General features: G+C 41.7%; 1 long non-coding RNA gene across 2 annotated transcripts; it reads left to right on the forward strand.

The window, feature by feature from the left end:
- Positions 1–8,537: 8,537 nt before the first annotated feature.
- On the forward strand, positions 8,538–16,165 carry LOC123084739 (uncharacterized). Of its 2 annotated transcripts, none has more exons than XR_006439387.1 (6): positions 8,538–8,969; positions 9,932–10,089; positions 10,866–10,941; positions 11,953–12,041; positions 12,570–12,870; positions 14,863–16,165. It is a non-coding gene; the product is annotated as an uncharacterized lncRNA (long non-coding RNA). The 2 variants fall into 2 exon arrangements; XR_006439388.1 differs by having other exon boundaries at positions 12,606–12,870.
- The last annotated feature ends 3,249 nt before the right edge of the window (positions 16,166–19,414 follow it).

The raw sequence follows: 19,414 nt of genomic DNA on the forward strand, positions 1-19,414 counted from the left end.
GGGGGGGAATCCTACTCCCAGAGGGAGTAGGACTCTCCTGGCGCGCCACACCTTGGTCGGCCAGCCTCCCCCCTCTAGTCCTTTATATACTGAGGCAGAGGCACCCTAGAACACACAAGTGGATCCACGTGATCTATTCCTTAGCCGTGTGCGGCGCCCCAGCCACCATAGTCCTCGATAATACTGTAGCGGAGTTTTGCGAAGCCCTGCTGCTGTAGTACATCAAGATCGTCATCATGCCGTCGTGCTGACGGAACTCTTCCCCGACACTTTGCTGGATCGGAGTCCGGGGATCGTCATCGAGCTGAACGTGTGCTCGAACTCGGAGGTGTCGTAGTTTCGGTGCTTGATCGGTTGGATCGTGAAGACGTACGACTACTTCCTCTACGTTGTGTCAATGCTTCCGCAGTCAGTCTGCGTGGGTACGTAGACAACACTCTCCCGTCTCGTTGCTATGCATCACCATGATCTTGCGTGTGCGTAGGAATTTTTTTTGAAATTACTACGAAACCCAACAGTGGCATCAGAGCCTAGGTTCTTTATGTTGATGTTATATGCACGAGTAGAACACAAGTGAGTTGTGGGCGATATAAGTCATACTGCCTACCAGCATGTCATACTTTGGTTCGGCGGCATTGTTGGACGAGACGACCCGGACCAACATTACGCGTACGCTTATGCGAGACCGGTTCCCCCGACGTGCTTTGCACACAGGTGGCTTGCGGGCGACTGTCTCTCCAACTTTAGTTGAACCAAGTGTGGCTACGCCCGGTCCTTGCGAAGGTTAAAACAGAGTCTATTTGACAAACTATCGTTGTGGTTTTGATGCGTAGGTGAGATTGGTTCTTGCTTAAGCCCGTAGCAGCCACGTAAAACTTGCAACAACAAAGTAGAGGACGTCTAACTTGTTTTTGCAGGGCATGTTGTGATGTGATATGGTCAAGGCATGATGCTGAATTTTATTGTATGATATGATCATGTTTTGTAACCGAGTTATCGGCAACTGGCATGAGCCATATGATTGTCGCTTTATTGTATGCAATGCAATAGTGATGTAATGCTTTACTTTATTACTAAACGGTAGTGATAGTCGTGGAAGCATAAGATTGGCGAGACGACAACGATGCTACGATGGAGATCAAGGTGTCGCACCGGTGACGATGGTGATCATGACGGTGCTTCAGAGATGGAGATCACAAGCACAAGATGATGATGGCCATATCATATCACTTATATTGATTGCATGTGATGTTTATCTTTTTATGCATCTTATCTTGCTTTGATTGACGGTAGCATTATAAGATGATCTCTCACTAAATTATCAAGAAGTGTTCTCCCTGAGTATGCACCATTGCCAAAGTTCGTCGTGCCCAGACACCACGTGATGATCGGGTGTGATAAGCTCTGCGTCCATCTACAACGGGTGCAAGACAGTTTTGCACACGCAGAATACTCAGGTTAAACTTGACGAGCCTAGCATATGCAGATATGGCCTCGGAACACGGAGACCGAAAGGTCGAGCGTGAATCATATAGTAGATATGATCAACATAACGATGCTCACCATTGAAAACTACTCCATCTCACGTGATGATCGGTTATGGTTTAGTTGATTTGGATCACGTGATCACTTAGAGGATTAGAGGGATGTCTATCTAAGTGGGAGTTCTTAAGTAATTTGATTAATTGAACTTAAACTTATCATGAACTTAGTACCTGATAGTATCTTGCTTGTTTATGTTGATTGTAGATAGATGGCTCGTGCTGTTGTTCCGTTGAATTTTAATGCGTTCCTTGAGAAAGCAAAGTTGAAAGATGATGGTAGCAATTATACGGACTGGGTCCGTAATTTGAGGATTATCCTCATTGCTGTCCAGAAGAATTACGTCCTGGAAGGACCGCTAGGTGCCAGGCCTGCTGCTGGAGCAACACCAGATGGTATGAACGTCTGGCAGAGCAAAGCTGACGACTACTCGATAGTTCAGTGTGCCATGCTTTACGGCTTAGAATCGGGACTTCAACGACGTTTTGAACGTCATGGAGCATATGAGATGTTCCAGGAGTTGAAGTTGATATTTCAAGCAAATGCCCAGATTGAGAGATATGAAGTCTCCAATAAGTTCTATAGCTGCAAGATGGAGGAGAACAGTTCTGTCAGTAAGCATATACTCAAAATGTCTGGGTATAATAATCACTTGATTCAATTGGGAGTTAATCTTCCGGATGATTGCGTCATTGATAGAATTCTCCAATCACTGCCACCAAGCTACAAGAGCTTCGTAATGAACTATAATATGCAAGGGATGAACAAGACTATTCCCGAGCTCTTCGCAATGCTGAAAGCTGCGGAGGTAGAAATCAAGAAGGAGCATCAAGTGTTGATGGTTAACAAGACCACTAGTTTCAAGAAAAAGGGCAAAGGGAAGAAGAAGGGGAACTTCAAGAAGAACATCAAGCAAGTTGCTGCTCAGGAGAAGAAACCCAAGTCTGGACCTAAGCCTGAAACTGAGTGCTTCTACTGCAAGCAGACTGGTCACTGGAAGCGGAACTGCCCCAAGTATTTGGCGGATAAGAAGGATGGCAAGGTGAACAAAGGTATATGTGATATACATGTTATTGATGTGTACCTTACTAGAGCTCGCAGTAGCACCTGGGTATTTGATACTGGTTCTGTTGCTAATATTTGCAACTCGAAATAGGGACTACGGAATAAGCGGGCACTGGCAAAGGACGAGGTGACGATGCGCGTGGGAAACGGTTCCAAAGTCGATGTGATCGCGGTCGGCACGCTACCTCTACATCTACCTTCGGGATTAATATTAGACCTAAATAATTGTTATTTGGTGCCAGCGTTGAGCATGAACATTATATCTGGATTTTGTTTGATGCGGGACGGTTATTCATTTAAATCAGAGAATAATGGTTGTTCTATTTATATGAGTAATATCTTTTATGGTCATGCACCTTTGAAGAGTGGTCTATTTTTGATGAATCTCGATAGTAGTGATACACATATTTATAATGTTGAAGCCAAAAGATGCAGAGTTGATAATGAAAGTGCAACTTATTTGTGGCACTGTCGTTTAGGTCATATCGGTGTAAAGCGCATGAAGAAACTCCATACTGATGGACTTTTGGAACCACTTGATTATGAATCACTTGGTATTTGCGAACCGTGCCTCATGGGCAAGATGACTAAAACACCGTTCTCCGGTACTATGGAGAGAGCAACAGATTTGTTGGAAATCATACATACCGATGTATGTGGTCCGATGAATATTGAGGCTCGTGGCGGATATCATTATTTTCTCACCTTCACAGATGACTTAAACAGATATGGGTATATCTACTTAATGAAACTTAAGTCTAAAACATTTGAAATATTCAAAGAATTTCAGAGTGAAGTTGAAAATCACCGTAACAAGAAAATAAAGTTTCTACGATCTGATCGTGGAGTAGAATATTTGAGTTACGAGTTTGGTGTACATTTGAAAAATTGTAGAATAGTTTCGCAACTCACGCCACCCGGAACACCACAGCGTAATGATGTGTCCGAACGTCATAATCGTACTTTACTAGATATGGTGCGATCTATGATGTCTCTTACTGATTTACGCTATCGTTTTGGGGTTATGCTTTAGAGACGGCCGCATTCACGTTAAATAGGGCACCATCAAAATCCGTTGAGACGACGCCTTATGAACTGTGGTTTGGCAAGAAACCAAAGTTGTCGTTTCTTAAAGTTTGGGGCTGCGATGCTTATGTGAAAAATCTTCAACCTGATAAGCTCGAACCCAAGTCGGAGAAATGTGTCTTCATAGGATACCCAAAGGAGACTGTTGGGTACACCTTCTATCACAGATCCGAAGGCAAGACTTTCGTTGCTAAGAATGGATCCTTTCTAGAGAAGGAGTTTCTCTCGAAAGAAGTGAGTGGGAGGAAAGTAGAACTTGACGAGGTAACTGTACCTGTTCCCTTACTGGAAAGTAGTACATCACAAGAAACTGTTTCAGTGACACCTACACCAGTTAGTGAGGAAGCTAATGATAATGATCATGAAACTTCAGATCAAGATACTACTGAACCTCGTAGATCAACCAGAGTAAGATCCGCACCAGAGTGGTACGGCAATCCTGTTCTGGAAGTCATGCTACTAGATCATGATGAACCTACGAACTATGAAGAAGCGATGGTGAGCCCAGATTCCGCAAAGTGGCTTGAAGCCATGAAATCTGAGATGGGATCCATGTATGAGAACAAAGTATGGACTTTGGTTGACTTGCCCGATGATCGGCAAGCAATTGAGAATAAATGGATCTTCAAGAAGAAGACTGAAGTTGATGGTAATGTTACTGTCTACAAAGCTCGACTTGTCACGAAAGGTTTTCGACAAGTTCAAGGGGTTGACTACGATGAGACTTTCTCACCTGTAGCGATGCTTAAGTCTGTCCGAATCATGTTAGCGAATGCCATATTTTATGATTATGAAATTTGGCAGATGGATGTCAAAACTGCATTCCTGAATGGATTTCTGGAAGAAGAGTTGTATATGATGCAACCGGAAGGTTTTGTCGATCCAAAAGGAGCTAACAAAGTGTGCAAGCTCCAGCGATCTATTTATGGACTGGTGCAAGCCTCTCGGAGTTGGAATAAACGCTTTGATAGTATGATCAAAGCATTTGGTTTTATACAGACTTTCGGAGAAGCCTGTATTTACAAAAAGGTGAGTGGGAGCTCTGTAGCATTTCTGATATTATATGTGGATGACATATTACTAATTGAAAATGATATATAATTTCTGGATAGCATAAAGGGATACTTGAATAAGAGTTTTTCAATGAAAGACCTCGGTGAAGCTGCTTACATATTAGGCATTAAGATCTATAGAGATAGATCAAGACGCTTAATTGGACTTTCACAAAGCACATACCTTGACAAAGTTTTGAAGAAGTTCAAAATGGATCAAGCAAAGAAAGGGTTCTTGCCTGTGTTACAAGGTGTGAAGTTGAGTAAGACTCAATGCCCGACCACTGCAGAAGATAGAGAGAAAATGAAAGATGTTCCCTATGCTTCAGCCATAGGCTCTATCATGTATGCAATGCTATGTACCAGACCTGATGTGTGCCTTGCTATAAGTTTAGCAGGGAGGTACCAAAGTAATCCAAGAGTGGATCACTGGACAGCGGTCAAGAACATCCTGAAATACCTGAAAAGGACTAAGGATATGTTTCTCGTATATGGAGGTGACAAAGAGCTCACCGTAAAAGGTTACGTTGATGCAAGCTTTGACACTGATCCGGACGATTCTAAATCGCAAACCGGATACGTGTTTACATTAAACGGTGGAGCTGTCAGTTGGTGCAGTTCTAAACAAAGCATCGTAGCGGGATCTACATGTGAAGCGGAGTACATAGCTGCTTCGGAAGCAGCGAACGAAGGAGTCTAGATGAAGGAGTTCATATCCGATCTAGGTGTCATACCTAGTGCATTGGGTCCAATGAAAATCTTTTGTGACAATACTGGTGCAATTGCCTTGGCAAAGGAATCCAGATTTCACAAAAGGACCAAGCACATCAAGAGACGCTTCAACTCCATCCGGGATCTTGTCCAAGTGGGAGACATAGAGATTTGCAAGATACATACGGATCTGAATGTTGCAGACCCGTTGACTAAGCCTCTTCCACGAGTAAAACATGATCAGCACCAAGGCTCCATGGGTGTTAGAATCATTACAGTGTAATCTAGATTATTGACTCTAGTGCAAGTGGGAGACTGAAGAAAATATTCCCTAGAGGCAATAATAAAGTTATTATTTATTTCCTTATATCATGATAAATGTTTATTATTCATGCTAGAATTGTATTAACCGGAAACATAATACATGTGTGAATACATAGACAAACTTAGTGTCACTAGTATGCCTCTACTTGACTAGCTCGTTAATCAAAGATGGTTATGTTTCCTGACCATGAACAAAGTGTTGTTATTTGATTAATGAGGTCACATCATTAGTTGAATGATCTGATTGACATGACCCATTCCATTAGCTTAGCACCCGATCGTTTAGTATGTTGCTATTGCTTTCTTCATGACTTATACATGTTCCTATAACTATGAGATTATGCAACTCCCGTTTACCGGAGGAACACTTTGGGTACTACCAAACGTCACAACGTAACTGGGTGATTATAAAGGAGTACTACAGGTGTCTCCAAAGGTACATGTTGGGTTGGCGTATTTCGAGATTAGGATTTGTCACTCCGATTGTCGGAGAGGTATCTCTGGGCCCTCTCGGTGATGCACATCACATAAGCCTTGCAAGCATTACAACTAATATGTTAGTTGTGAGATGATGTATTACGGAACGAGTAAAGAGACTTGCCGGTAACGAGATTGAACTAGGTATTGGATACCGACGATCGAATCTCGGGCAAGTAACATACCGATGACAAAGGGAACAACGTATGTTGTTATGCGGTCTGACCGATAAAGATCTTCGTAGAATATGTAGGAGCCAATATGGGCATCCAGGTCCCGCTATTGGTTATTGACCGGAGACGTGTCTTGGTCATGTCTACATTGTTCTCGAACCCGTAGAGTCCGCACGCTTAAGGTAACGATGACAGTTATATTATGAGTTTATGCATTTTGATGTACCGAAGGTTGTTCGGAGTCCCGGATGTGATCACGGACATGACGAGGAGTCTCGAAATGGTCGAGACGTAAAGATTGATATATTGGAAGCCTATGTTTGGATATCGGAAGTGTTCCGGGTGAAATCGGGATTTTACCGGAGTACCGGGAAGGTTACCGGAACCCCCCGGGAGCTAAATGGGCCATGATGGGCCTTAGTGGAAAAGAGAAGAGGCAGCCCTACATGGGCTGCGCGCCTCCCCCTTCCCCTAGTCCTATTAGGACTAGGAGAGGTGGCCGGCCCCCTCTCTCTCTTTTCCCCCTCCGCGAATCCTATTCCAACTAGGATTGGGGGGGGGGGGGAATCCTACTCCCAGAGGGAGTAGGACTCTCCTGGCGCGCCACACCTTGGCCGGCCAGCCTCCCCCCTCTAGTCCTTTATATACTGAGGCAGAGGCACCCTAGAACACACAAGTGGATCCACGTGATCTATTCCGTAGCCGTGTGCGGCGCCCCAGCCACCATAGTCCTTGATAATACTGTAGCGGAGTTTAGGCGAAGCCCTGCTGCTGTAGTACATCAAGATCGTCACCACGCCGTCATGCTGACGGAACTCTTCCCCGACACTTTGCTGGATCGGAGTCCGGGGATCGTCATCGAGCTGAACGTGTGCTCGAACTCGGAGGTGCCGTAGTTTCGGTGCTTGATCGGTTGGATCGTGAAGACGTACGACTAGTTCCTCTACGTTGTGTCAACGCTTCCGCAGTCGGTCTGCGTGGGTACGTAGACAACACTCTCCCCTCTCGTTGCTATGCATCATCATGATCTTGCGTGTGCGTAGGATTTTTTTTTTGAAATTACTACGAAACCCAACAACTCTTCACCCTAACTAACTGGAGTTAGGCCGACGGCTCGTCGCCGGCGAGGTCACTGGTGGCGGAGCGCGTCGGGTTTCGCAATCCGTCGACCAAATAGATGGCGGAGGGGCCCGGCGTGGAGCTGATGCTCGTCTGCGTCCAAAGGAGCAGGCAGCAGCAGCAACCGGAGTACGCGTTAGCACGGCGAGGCACTATGCTTGAATAAGGAAATATAATAATAACTATTTTATTATTGCCTCTAGGACATATTTTCAACAGTCTCCCACTTACACTAGAGTCAATAATCTAATTACATTGTGATGAATCGAACACTCATAGAGTTCTTGTGTTGATCATGTTTTGCTTGTGGAAAAGGTTTAGTCAATGGATCTGCGACATTCAGATCCGTATGTACTTTACAAATATCTAGTACGCACACTCGTGCGTATTCGAGAAAAAAAATGGTCTCATGAAACGGTAAAGAACTGATGAAGCCGGTTTGCACGGTGAGTATTGTCCATTACACATTTTAAGACCTTCCACTAACTACATATATTTCTTTTATATGATGGGTATGAGTTGGGAAAACAGTTTTTATTATACTTGAAAAAACATTGTGCAAAATGAAGCCAAAGACAACTTTTCTGATATATTGTGCGAGAATTTCGTAAGCGCATCAAAAGATCTTAATAATTTGTGATATATTTTAGTTGGATCATCGCTTTATATGTATATATTGTCAATTTACCTTTTTGTTATTAGTTTACATTACAGGTGCACTGGACTTCAATTATTACGTAATTGTGTCTGTGTTATATTGTACTACTATCTACTCTCTTCGGACGGAGGGAGTACTTGTGAAATTTAATATGCATTATTTTTATATATATTTCAGCAATCCGTGGCAACACATGGGCATTATACTAATTTGGGTATATTTTTGAGCAGATGCTAGTTCAGTAGTGCCAAAATTGACCGTACGCGCGCAAAATTGACCAAAAAGAAGGAGGGCAACCTAACCCGCGCCTCACCCCAGCCCCCGATGCAATCTTCTACCTTTCCCTCTCCCTCGTCTGCCTGCCTGCCTGCCTCCCACCCACATAGCCGCCGCCGCCGTTGATTCGGTGCCCCTCTTCCCCACCGCCACCGCCACTGCCCCCACCCTCTCCCTATCCCCTCACCTTCTCTCCCTAACCTAGACGGGGCACCAGAACGGGCAGTCCATGGGGCTTCCAGATCCGTGGAGGAGCGCCGGAGGTCGCGCGCCGCCCGCCGTGCGGTTTTGCGCTACGGCCGGCCGGCCGTCGTCTCCGCCACGGTCGTCCTCTTCCTCCTCTGCTCCACCGCGTACATCGACGGCGCCGCCGTGGCCGACCTCGAGCCTTTTCGCCTTCTCCTCGTCTGACGCGGAGGTGCTCTTACCCGACCTCGCCGCCGGGCCAAGGAAACCCCACCCCGCCGCGAGCTTTTCATCCCTCAGGTCGTTCTTCCCTGCTCGCTCCCTCTCTCTTTCTCTCTGTCGTTGCTGCTCAAGTGCCAAGTTTCTGTTTCTGTTGGCGCTGCTGTGCGTGGATGTGTTACTCTGGCCGTACTGCTCATGTGCTCATGCTTGGCTGCCGTGGATGACTGGGTGTGGGAGTGTGAGCACCGTGTGATGCTGCTACTTGCTAGTTCAAGGGAATAAAGCATCCAGTCTCTTTTAATTGGGCAACTAGTCAAAACGTATACAAAAGAAATGAAGGGATTGCCTCATTTGGCGCTAGGATTCCTTCGTGCTACCTCTGTTTTTAAATACAAGACGTTTTGGCAAAACGTCTTATATTTTCAAACGGAGGTAGTACTCCCTCCGTAAACTAATATAAGAGCGTTTAGAGAGGGAGTACTATTTTTCAGGGTTGTCATGCCACACCAAGATCTCTATTAGAATCACGAGTTGTATATCTGGCAGGTCCAGATTCTATGGTTCATGTATGCTCGTCTTTCTAGATTCACCCCCTTTAAAAGGTATTTTGATGGATGTAGTCTGCATATTAGGTTCTGCATATTAGATTCACCCCCTTTGAAAGGTATTTTGATGGATGTAGTCTGCATATTTGGTAGTACATACGTAATCGATGGTCTGGAATCCCAAGGAACATTTTGACCAGAGCAACACACAATTAATCTGCTCCTGTTCTTTCTGGAGTTTGTGCTGCAGTATTGTTTAAAGCATACACCGTATGATGCTTTTTTCATGGTTAATAACTTGATATATTGGAAGCTCGTTGGATGAACCATTTTACCAGGAAAAGCTGTTTCTTTTACCAATGGGGTGTTCCATATATGAACAACTGAATACTCAACAAAGTCATGACCCCTTGTCTAGTCAGCCACATAAATTTCTAATTCAAACTTTTATATGCTCAGTAGGCTCACACCTTGATCTTCACTACCCCACCGCAGGTCCTGCAAAAGCGTGCTCAAAGGCATGCCACCTAGTTGTGGAAGAGCTGGTTAAGGAGTGGGAGCTCCCTTTTGTGGCCCAGCTCACATCGACACACAGCCCCCTCCCTGCTTCCTCTGCGTCTCCGATGGCTGCTTCTTCTTCGACTCCGGCATAGGTAAGCCAATCGGTTTCTCTCCTCTGCTTTCTCATGCTCTGTGTGGCAACAGCCATCGAGCCGTGATCAATTTGATGCTGGCCATTACACCATGGCAATTTCCTAGGTTTTGGGTTTTGCTGGTGGTTTTAGGCCATTGTGCTACTGTATATGCTGTTTGTTGGTGTAGAACTTGATATGAAAGGAACAAATCCTTTACTGCACTTGCACTAGGGTTTGGTGATGACCTGTGTCTAATTTGAGAGGATTTATATGCCAGGGTAGCTATCAGATGTCAAAAACACTCTTATATTATGGGACGGAGGGATATAGTGTCAAAAACGCTCTTATATTATGGGACGACGGGAGTAGAATACTAGAACATAATGCTGACATGCTATGATCTGAAAGTTTTTGTTTGTAGGATTGTATATTAACAGAGTAGGCACTATACTTGACCTTGGTGTTCCAATATTTATCTAATCTTGTCATATATATTGTGTATAAGGGTCAAATCATCTAGATGCTCATGTGTTAGTGGTTATATCAAATGTGATTTGTTATCATCCTGAATTGCCAATGTCGAGTTGCTTAAGTTGCTATTTTCGTGTATTTGTTCAATCCAGCATCTATATGGGTATGCATGATGCCTCTGTTCTGTTTACGATCAACGTGTTGATATTATTCGACATAAATCTATATGGGTATGCAGTGCTAGTATTCTAGGGCATATGGAGTTTCTTGAGCTTTGTTTTTTGTATCACTTGTTTTGTTTCATCCTCTCTTTTTTTCCCCAGAAAATGGAGCTGATTCTTTGAGGTCATCCAGCTTTCTACAACATCGACAGTGGTGGCCGCCTCTTCCTCGTTTCAGGTGAGTCCTTGGTCTCTCTCTCTCTCTCTCTCTGGTCTGGTTGTGGCCAACTGTTATGTTGGCCATTGAGCCGATGATCTAGTGTGAATCTGTGGTGGTGGTCTTCTGGCCACCACAATCTTGTTTGTCTTCGATGAAATGTCACAATATTTTGTGCCTTGCAAGATTCTGTGTTACGCTGCCTGTGCATGTTTCTTTTCTGCCTACACGAATGTGCTTGAGTTATGACATATATCATTGTATTGGCATTATGCTAAGCCCTGGTTAGTTAAAAGAACTATGAATTATCTTTGCCGTGGGACGATTATTATTGATTAGTGTGTGCTTGCGCATGTACTACCATGTTTCCTTTGCTGCTGAGGCACCTTATGTATTTATCTCTATGTTCAGTAAATACTCCCTCCATCCGGAAATACTTGTTGGAGAAATGGATAAAAATGGATGTATCTTGAACTAAAATACATCTAGGTACATCCATTCCTCTGACAAGTGTTTCCGGACAGAGGGAGTATTATTTATTCACTGTAGTCAATCAATATCTCCACTGTATGTGATCTCTAGTTTGTAAGAGTAATCCTAATGATGTTTTGCTCCTTTTTAGAAGCATGTTTGTTTTATTCATGTCTACCTGAGCCATTTACGCCATGTGTTGGCGATTTATAAATTGTGGATATTTAGACCCATGAACAGTGAATATCTTGGCTTGTGAACATCTAAACTGCTACTTATAGATATAGATGGTTTTTTGTTCTATGAAATGAAATGCTACTCTACATTTACTTGGTTAGAGCAATTTATGGATTTTTCTCTGAGCACAGCACTAGGTAAACACCACGTGGTTGTTTCAGAGCACATTATGCCAATTATAGCCTGCTGAACATCAAGTTAAAAACAACACCACCCTTTTAAATGCCATTTCTTTCTTTGATATAGGCATGTAAACCACAACCGCGTCACAAAATGGCATTTTTTAAGATTTTAAATTTGATGAGTTGCTTCTCTTGATTGTAGGCAAATGCATGGTTACACAAAGGGCCCTGCTGCTTCCTGCAGGAATTTGGTCGTCTTGGTCCTCCACGGCGAGTTGGACTTTATTTAAGGTGATCCTAGATAGAGATTTCTGTGCTACTAGCCTTGGATGCTCTGCAACTTGAGTGTACTAGGATTTAACTCAATTCTTGTTTAGTCTCCTGAAAACCGTCTTTTGTTCTACAGGACATCAATAGATTGAACTGGATCTGTTACCTTATTAGTAGTTTTCAGTTGAAGTTTCAACCATAAATTGTTTATACTCAGCAATGACATCGTGTGGAATGTACTATGTTCATATATATGGTGTTATTGCCTGTTATCCTTTATTGAGTTGACAGATGAAGCACTAGACTTCAGAAGTGAAAATTCAACTAGTAGTCCTCGATAACAATTGTATAGGTAGGATGTAATCGACATTTCCTTCTTTCTGCAGCACATTAATAGAAAACCTGCGCTTGATGGAGCACCCATTGCTTTAGATAATGCTTGTCTTAAAATATATAATCATTGAGCTGGATCTATTACCTTGTTAGTTGCTTCTAGCTGTAGCTTTCAACAATAAAATATTCATCTCAGTGGCAATATTGCTTGCACAGTACTATGCTCATCCTTTCTACCACAACATGTACAAGGAATACCGTGACACCACCCCCGTCAAGGAGATGTACAGAGATGGCTTCCCGTCACTGCCAGATCCCCCTGCATCCAGATCATCAAGACTGCCACTGTCCACTTGAGCATCTGCAAGCGTCATAACACTAAGCAGTTTCACAAGTCAGACATCAGGTTCCCGCTGGTCTACCAGAAGGCCGAGCAGCCAACCAGGAAGCTGAAGACGACCTTCAAGGCCTCAAGGCCAAACTTGTTCATGCTATCCAAGTCATACGTCCATAACCTGTAAGCCCGTCCATTATGAAGTATTGCTAGTTTACTATTATCTATATGCAACATATTGTTTCTTAATGCTAGATAGCACTTCCATGCAGTGGCCTTTATGGGCTTGACAACACTTGGCGAATTCCCCCTTACTGAATCAGATGGAGAGTTTAATCTTTTTTAAAATTTCTGGAATGTACCTTGTCATACGCATGTGCTACGTCTCATTGATTTGCATAATTGGGCATTTTTTAATATTTTTTCATACTGTGTCTTAAGTAGCCAAGTTGCTATCAGCAGTTATATTGTTCCTTCATATGGTCATATCTTTTTAGTTGCTTTTGTAGGAGATGCTTTGCTTTTGAACATCAATGCACCGGTTCCTGTAGTTAGCATGGCAACTTTGCCAAGGTTACCAACACTTAGTTTGGTTCCCTCTTTTTCCTTGTTGCCAAAATCATGCTTGCTGTTGGATGTTTTAATTTTTTATATTTATCAAGCTGATGGTTTAATGAATGAGCTTCCATGCCAACACTTGTAAGATAAGTTCATATTTAATTTTTTATGGTCGCTTGCTATACTCCCAGTCATAGTTTTTGGATCATAATCTCATGATTTTGGGGGCAACTTTGCCAAGGCTGCCAAGATACAGTTTGATTTCCTCTTTTTCCGTGTTGCCTATAACATTTGTTGATTGTTTGCTCAATCAAGCTCATTGACCTTATTAGGTGTAGTATGGTATGCATACTTGCCAACATACTTAGTAGTGCTAGTTCCACACTGCCTATATACTGCAGCGAAGTATGTGCATGTATTCTCCAAACTCTGTTGATATATGTGAGCTCTGGTCACTAGATCTCATTTACTGTTGGGATCTGGTGCGTCAACTTTGCCTATAACATTGTCAATTGTGTGCTCAAGCTCATTGCCCTTCTTAGGTATATGGTATGCATACTTGTGAACATAGTTGGTAGTTCTATACTGCTTATATGCTGCAATGAAGTATATGCATTTTGCAGTTCCAAAAGTTATGATCACTAGATCTCATTGATCATTGGGATACGGTGAGGCAACTTTGCCGAGGTTTCCAATATATAGTTTGGTTTCCTCCTTTTCCCTGTTACCTATATCATTAGTTGCTTGGTTGTTTGAGCTCATTGACTTATTTGGTTTATGGAAGGCATCCTTGCCAACATCTTTCCCCGTGAGTCTTGAGGCAAGCATAAAATGTTTTGGAGTACTTTTTGTTAGTTGAAGTATTATTTAAGTTCATGTGGTTATGAGGCAACTTTGCCAAGGTTTCCAACGAATAGTTTAGTTTCCTCTTTTTCCTTGCTGCCTACATCACCAGTTGCCAAGATGCTCTAGCTTCGTGACCTTCAGGTCATTGTAGGCATCCTCGCCAACATCTTATTTATCTGTAATTTTATCTAGTCAAAGCACATTCGTTACAAGGAGCGCAAATTCCAATATGTGCAATTCATGTTACTGTTGAACTGATTTCTTTTGACTTGTAGTACAATTGATGTTACTTCCATTATATTTACTAGCAAATATTTCCGCGCCCAACGTTCAAGGCTGTTGTTATTCTTCCAGCCTACAATGTTGTGCTAGATACAATTTCTCCTTAGGTTTCTTTTTTTTAAACGATTTCTCCGTAGGTTTGAAATTGCGTGTTGTTTCTTTCTCTTCCCGTGATGCCGTACACAACAAATTAGCATCCTTTGACACTATTACAAAATTTCCAATGGATGCATATGTTTTGGCTTTCTAGGTTGAAATAAACCACTATGTTCTGTGTGCGTCATGAAAACTGACAACAGAAGTAGATTCTCGTGATGTTCTGTGCAGCAAATTAGCGTTCTGTGCAGCAAATTAGCATCCTTATTACAGTAAACATAGTTTTATATGTCCAATGGATACCTATGTTGTAGCTTCATAAGCTGAGATGCACTAGCATATATGTTCTGTGTGGGTCGTGAAACTGACGAGAGTTGTTGTTGATTCCTGCAGTGTCCCAGCACAGGAGAGCAAGCTCCGTCCACCCCAAGCCCTGGAGCAGGCGACATGAACATTAGAGGCGGTTAAACGATGTCCCCATCTGCAGGCGTGTTGACCGGCAAGAACATGAACTATGCCGTCCTGGCATCAGCATCTGCAGTCGTGTGATGTTCGGCATCCGCTACAACTCCGACGGTAAGTCCTCTGTACTGTGCTCTGTACCTTGCCTTCGAGTTATGAGATTTTTTTTTGAAACTATGATGATTTTTATAGCAAATTCGGAAACTATACACCCTAATGGAGAAAAATCAAAAGTATCACCCCGTCGGCCTCCTGTTGGCCGAAGAGGGACTTTTCGGCCTCCTGTTGGCCGAAGAGGCTACTTGTGTGATCTGTATGTTGGCCAAGTGCTTGCTACTCCCTCCGATCCAAAAAAAAAGTGTCGTGGCTTCAACCAAGATACTTTTTTTTTGGATCGGCGGGGGTAATTGATATGCCTGGTTTGTAATTGGGTTGGCCATTGAAGGGTTTTTATCATTTATGCCACCGGTTGTGTCCCACTACTCGGTTTTGCCAATAGGAATTTCAACCGCTCAAAAATGCCATTGCTTTGTTAGACACATGCTCAAAAATGCCACTGGACACCATTATTGTGATTTCAAATCTCTTTTGCAATGTTATAATGATATAAATACCTATGGACCGATATGTCAGCTATCCCTTTATTTCACTATAATAAAGTGTGGGGCCTACTTGATCCTAATAGCGTTCTTATTTTCTTGTAAAATTGTTCGCTTGGTTACTACTAACAAGTGGGGCCACATTTATCATTGTGAGACAGAGAGAACTGACATGTGCGCTAGGCTTATTTTTGTCATATAACATGGTCAACAGGTTTGATGTGAAAATAACAATATCTAATGGCATTTTGGGCAAACATCTAACGAAACGATGGAATTTTTTTTCATTGGAATTTTTTATATATCTAATAGCATTTTTGAGCAAGCATCTCACGGATCGATGGTATTTTTGAGTAGTTGTAACTTCTAATGGCAAAATAGAGTAGTGAGACACAACTAGTGGCATAAATGATAAAAACCCATTGAACTATTGGTGGCGAGTGCTTGTGCTTTGTTTGTTGGCTGCCGAAGTGTTGGATATTGAACTAGCTTTGAAATTGATCATGATTCATGTCCTTTTCTCCTTGTTTATCATTCTTGATTGATATAGATTTATATACTGGATCGTGATGATTTTTTGTGTATGCTAGACTTGGCTTCTTTAGCCTTTGAAAAACAACAGATTTTATTTGATATTTGCCATGTATGTACAGAGCTTCAAATGCCAAGTGTAGCTGATCTTATTTGTAAGGGGACATTTTTTCTAGATGATCTTGACTCTGATCCAGAATGAGGTGTGGATCATCTTGGAGAAGCGAGGCAACAATCAGTAGATGTGGGATGAGATCCAACCGTTGATTAGTTATTTTGATAAAGAGGGAGTAGTCAGTGTATGCTGAGGGGAGGTTACTCCTAACTAGCTTGTTAATTATGCGAGGAAGCACTAGCACGGATGCCCGTGCGTTGTAACGGGAGAGACATTTCTTTGCAAAAAGCAACGGGAGAGATAATTGACATGTCCACCAAAAAAGATCTCCGCATGAATCTTTCATAAAAACATGAACATTTTTTGAATTTGTGTTTTTTAAAGGAAACATATTTTGAACATTCAGAACAATTTTAGAAATGGGTTTCTTTGAACTCATAAATTATTTAGAATTTGCGAATATTTCACTAAAACAAGAATATTTTTCATATTTGCACACATTTTTAAAACGCATTTTTTTGGAAAATCTCAAACAATTTTTAAAAACACATTCCATTTTTTAAAATTTGGACAAATTTTAGAATGAGAAAAAATATATAAATTTCTGAACATTTTTATAAAACAGGATATGTTTTGGAATTCTGAACATTTTTTTTAAAAATCATTTTTTCCGAAATTACGAACTCCTTTGAAAATTATGAATTTAAGGAAAAAATGGAGAAATAAGAAAAACTTGAAAGGAAAAAATACAAAAGAAACAGGAAAGAAACAGAGAAAGAAACGAAAAAAAATAGAAACATAATAAGAATAAAAAACGGTTCAGCCCAGGTTGGGCGCCCTATGACACTGGGACTATTTGACGCCCCATGCGATAAATAGGGTTTTTCGGATGGGCACGAAAATAAATAGTTTGGCTTTGCTGGGCCACATTGCAGGCGGCCCGTGGACGGAATTGTGGCGTTTTTCCTTTTGTAATACACGAACGGACAGAAATTTAGTACCACCTTGAATAGCAGAATTTTTTTTTGATGGTGAACGGATGAAAAAATTGGAAAAACACACCTTGTTTTATTAGTAGGTATAGATATAGATATAGATATGTCATCAATGTCACTTCCCTAATTCATCCATGTCTGACCCATGCATATGAATAGCTTGCTGCCATTTGGTTCAAAGTAGCCAAAATGTCAAAAGAAAGAACGAACTGGCTGACTGCTCAGACAAACAACAGCAAAAAGAGAACGGAGGAGAAGAAAAAAGGGTTCAAATACAGTACTACTATTGTGATTTTGCCAAAAACACATGTGCATTTTTTGGGGTGTTTGCCAAAAATAACCAATAAAATCTTTTTCATCAATTCATAACCTTTGCATGCTCAAAATGTACCTAAAAAAAGAAACATACACATTGTATCTTTTCCAGGAAGGTTCTGCATATGCGAGTTACTTTCAATACAACACCAGCTTGCCTAAATACCATACGTCAAGATGGTTGTATCACTAGCCGGCTTGCCTGAAGCCCATATGTTATTTCCTTTGTATCTTGGCCCACCACCAGCAAAATTCCTTTGTATCTTGTCCCACCACCTGCATGTTGTACCTGCAAAGGCCGGGTAATTTTTTAGTCCCACCCCACTCAGCCAAGGGGTAGGTGACCAACTTATAAGGGGTCCTTCCATAGACTTAAAAATGCTAGAACCACATAGAGAGGAGGGAGTTGTGCTATGGACACAAACCTATATAGCGCATGCGCTCGCCAATATATGCGTGATTTAAACTTAGGTCGCTTGGCGCTACATCGCCAACCTTTTTGTCTTTTTAAAACTTTTTTCACAGCCACTTCATGGTAATCAAGATTTCTTATGAAGTTTTGGAGAGGTCGTGTAATTGTAGATTCCTTACGAATGTTGTTATGGATTAACTTATCTATTCAACTTATATTCGTATGATAGCAATTTATATCCGAATGTTGTTACGAATGTTGCTTCTGGGCCTATTGATGTCGACTAAGTGAAAACTCCACGATGGTATACATATATTGTTATTGATTAACTTATCTATTCAACTTATATTCACACGACAGCAATTTTACGAATGTTGCTTCTGGGCCTATTGACGTCGACTAAGTGAAAACTCCACGATGGTATACATTGTTAGGATAGGACATAAGATGTCATGAAAGGTTTTATTATAGACATGTATGACTATATACAGAATACATGTATACATTGATGAATTGGAACTATTGTGTATCGCTTTAGGTTGTGACTGTTACATGGTGAATATCATCCAACACAAATACTCATTGTTGATCCAATGCCTACGCACGAACCTCACGCACTGAAACATCTACCATGCAAAAAATAATAATTCAGAATGTTTTGAATTTTTGTAGTATTTGTTTTGATTTTACTGTTCATGGCGGGTTTAGATGAGCATGGGAGTCAAATCGCCCCTCTCCAAGAATAATCATATTATATATGATACATAAGAGTTATAGATGTGCATTTTTTTTCCAGTTTTACAAAGAAAAAACTAGATTCCAAAATAGACTTAACTCAAGTAACAAAACTATTCCAATTTGAATGGTACCTAAGTTTTTTTAGGAAATCCATAAGAAATAATTGCAGTAAATGCAAGATGGGACATCTTGGATATGGTCTTGAAGCAGTTTGAGCAGGATTTCCAAATTGAGACATATGGATAGAGCTCCTAATTAAAACGACAAGACTGATAACCCAATCGATAGCGTCAAAATGGGCACACCACGCGTGTTTTCAATGCAGTTGGTTGCTAGAGACGCACCACCTAAAAATAGTAAATGCACGGTGTGATGTTTGTTTGGTATTAGGCTCGGACTATCGGCACCCATTCATAAGGTGAATAGGAGTAGTGACAATGTTTCTAAGATGATGACTTCAGACTACCTGATGTATTACTTTCTAAGATTTTTGTGAATAATAATAAAATGGTTGCATGCATCGTCTAGATGGAGAGGTCGGGGATCATCCTCCTTTTCTAAAAAAAGAACTTCATCAAACATTTTTGTTGTAGGTAGTAACTCTCTGTCCGAGCATTAATGTTTTTGGGTCGTCTATACTGCCTACTGTTTATGATGATGTCTGTGGATTTCTGTTATGACAGCTAGGGCGTTTGTGTTCCACTCAACGTCCCAACCAATAGAACTGCAATGCTTAATTTCCCTCAAAGTAACAAACACATGCATAACAGCGAGAGCT

This window comes from Triticum aestivum, chromosome 4A (genome assembly GCF_018294505.1).
Source record: "Triticum aestivum cultivar Chinese Spring chromosome 4A, IWGSC CS RefSeq v2.1, whole genome shotgun sequence".
NCBI classification, from domain to species: Eukaryota; Viridiplantae; Streptophyta; class Magnoliopsida; order Poales; family Poaceae; genus Triticum; species Triticum aestivum.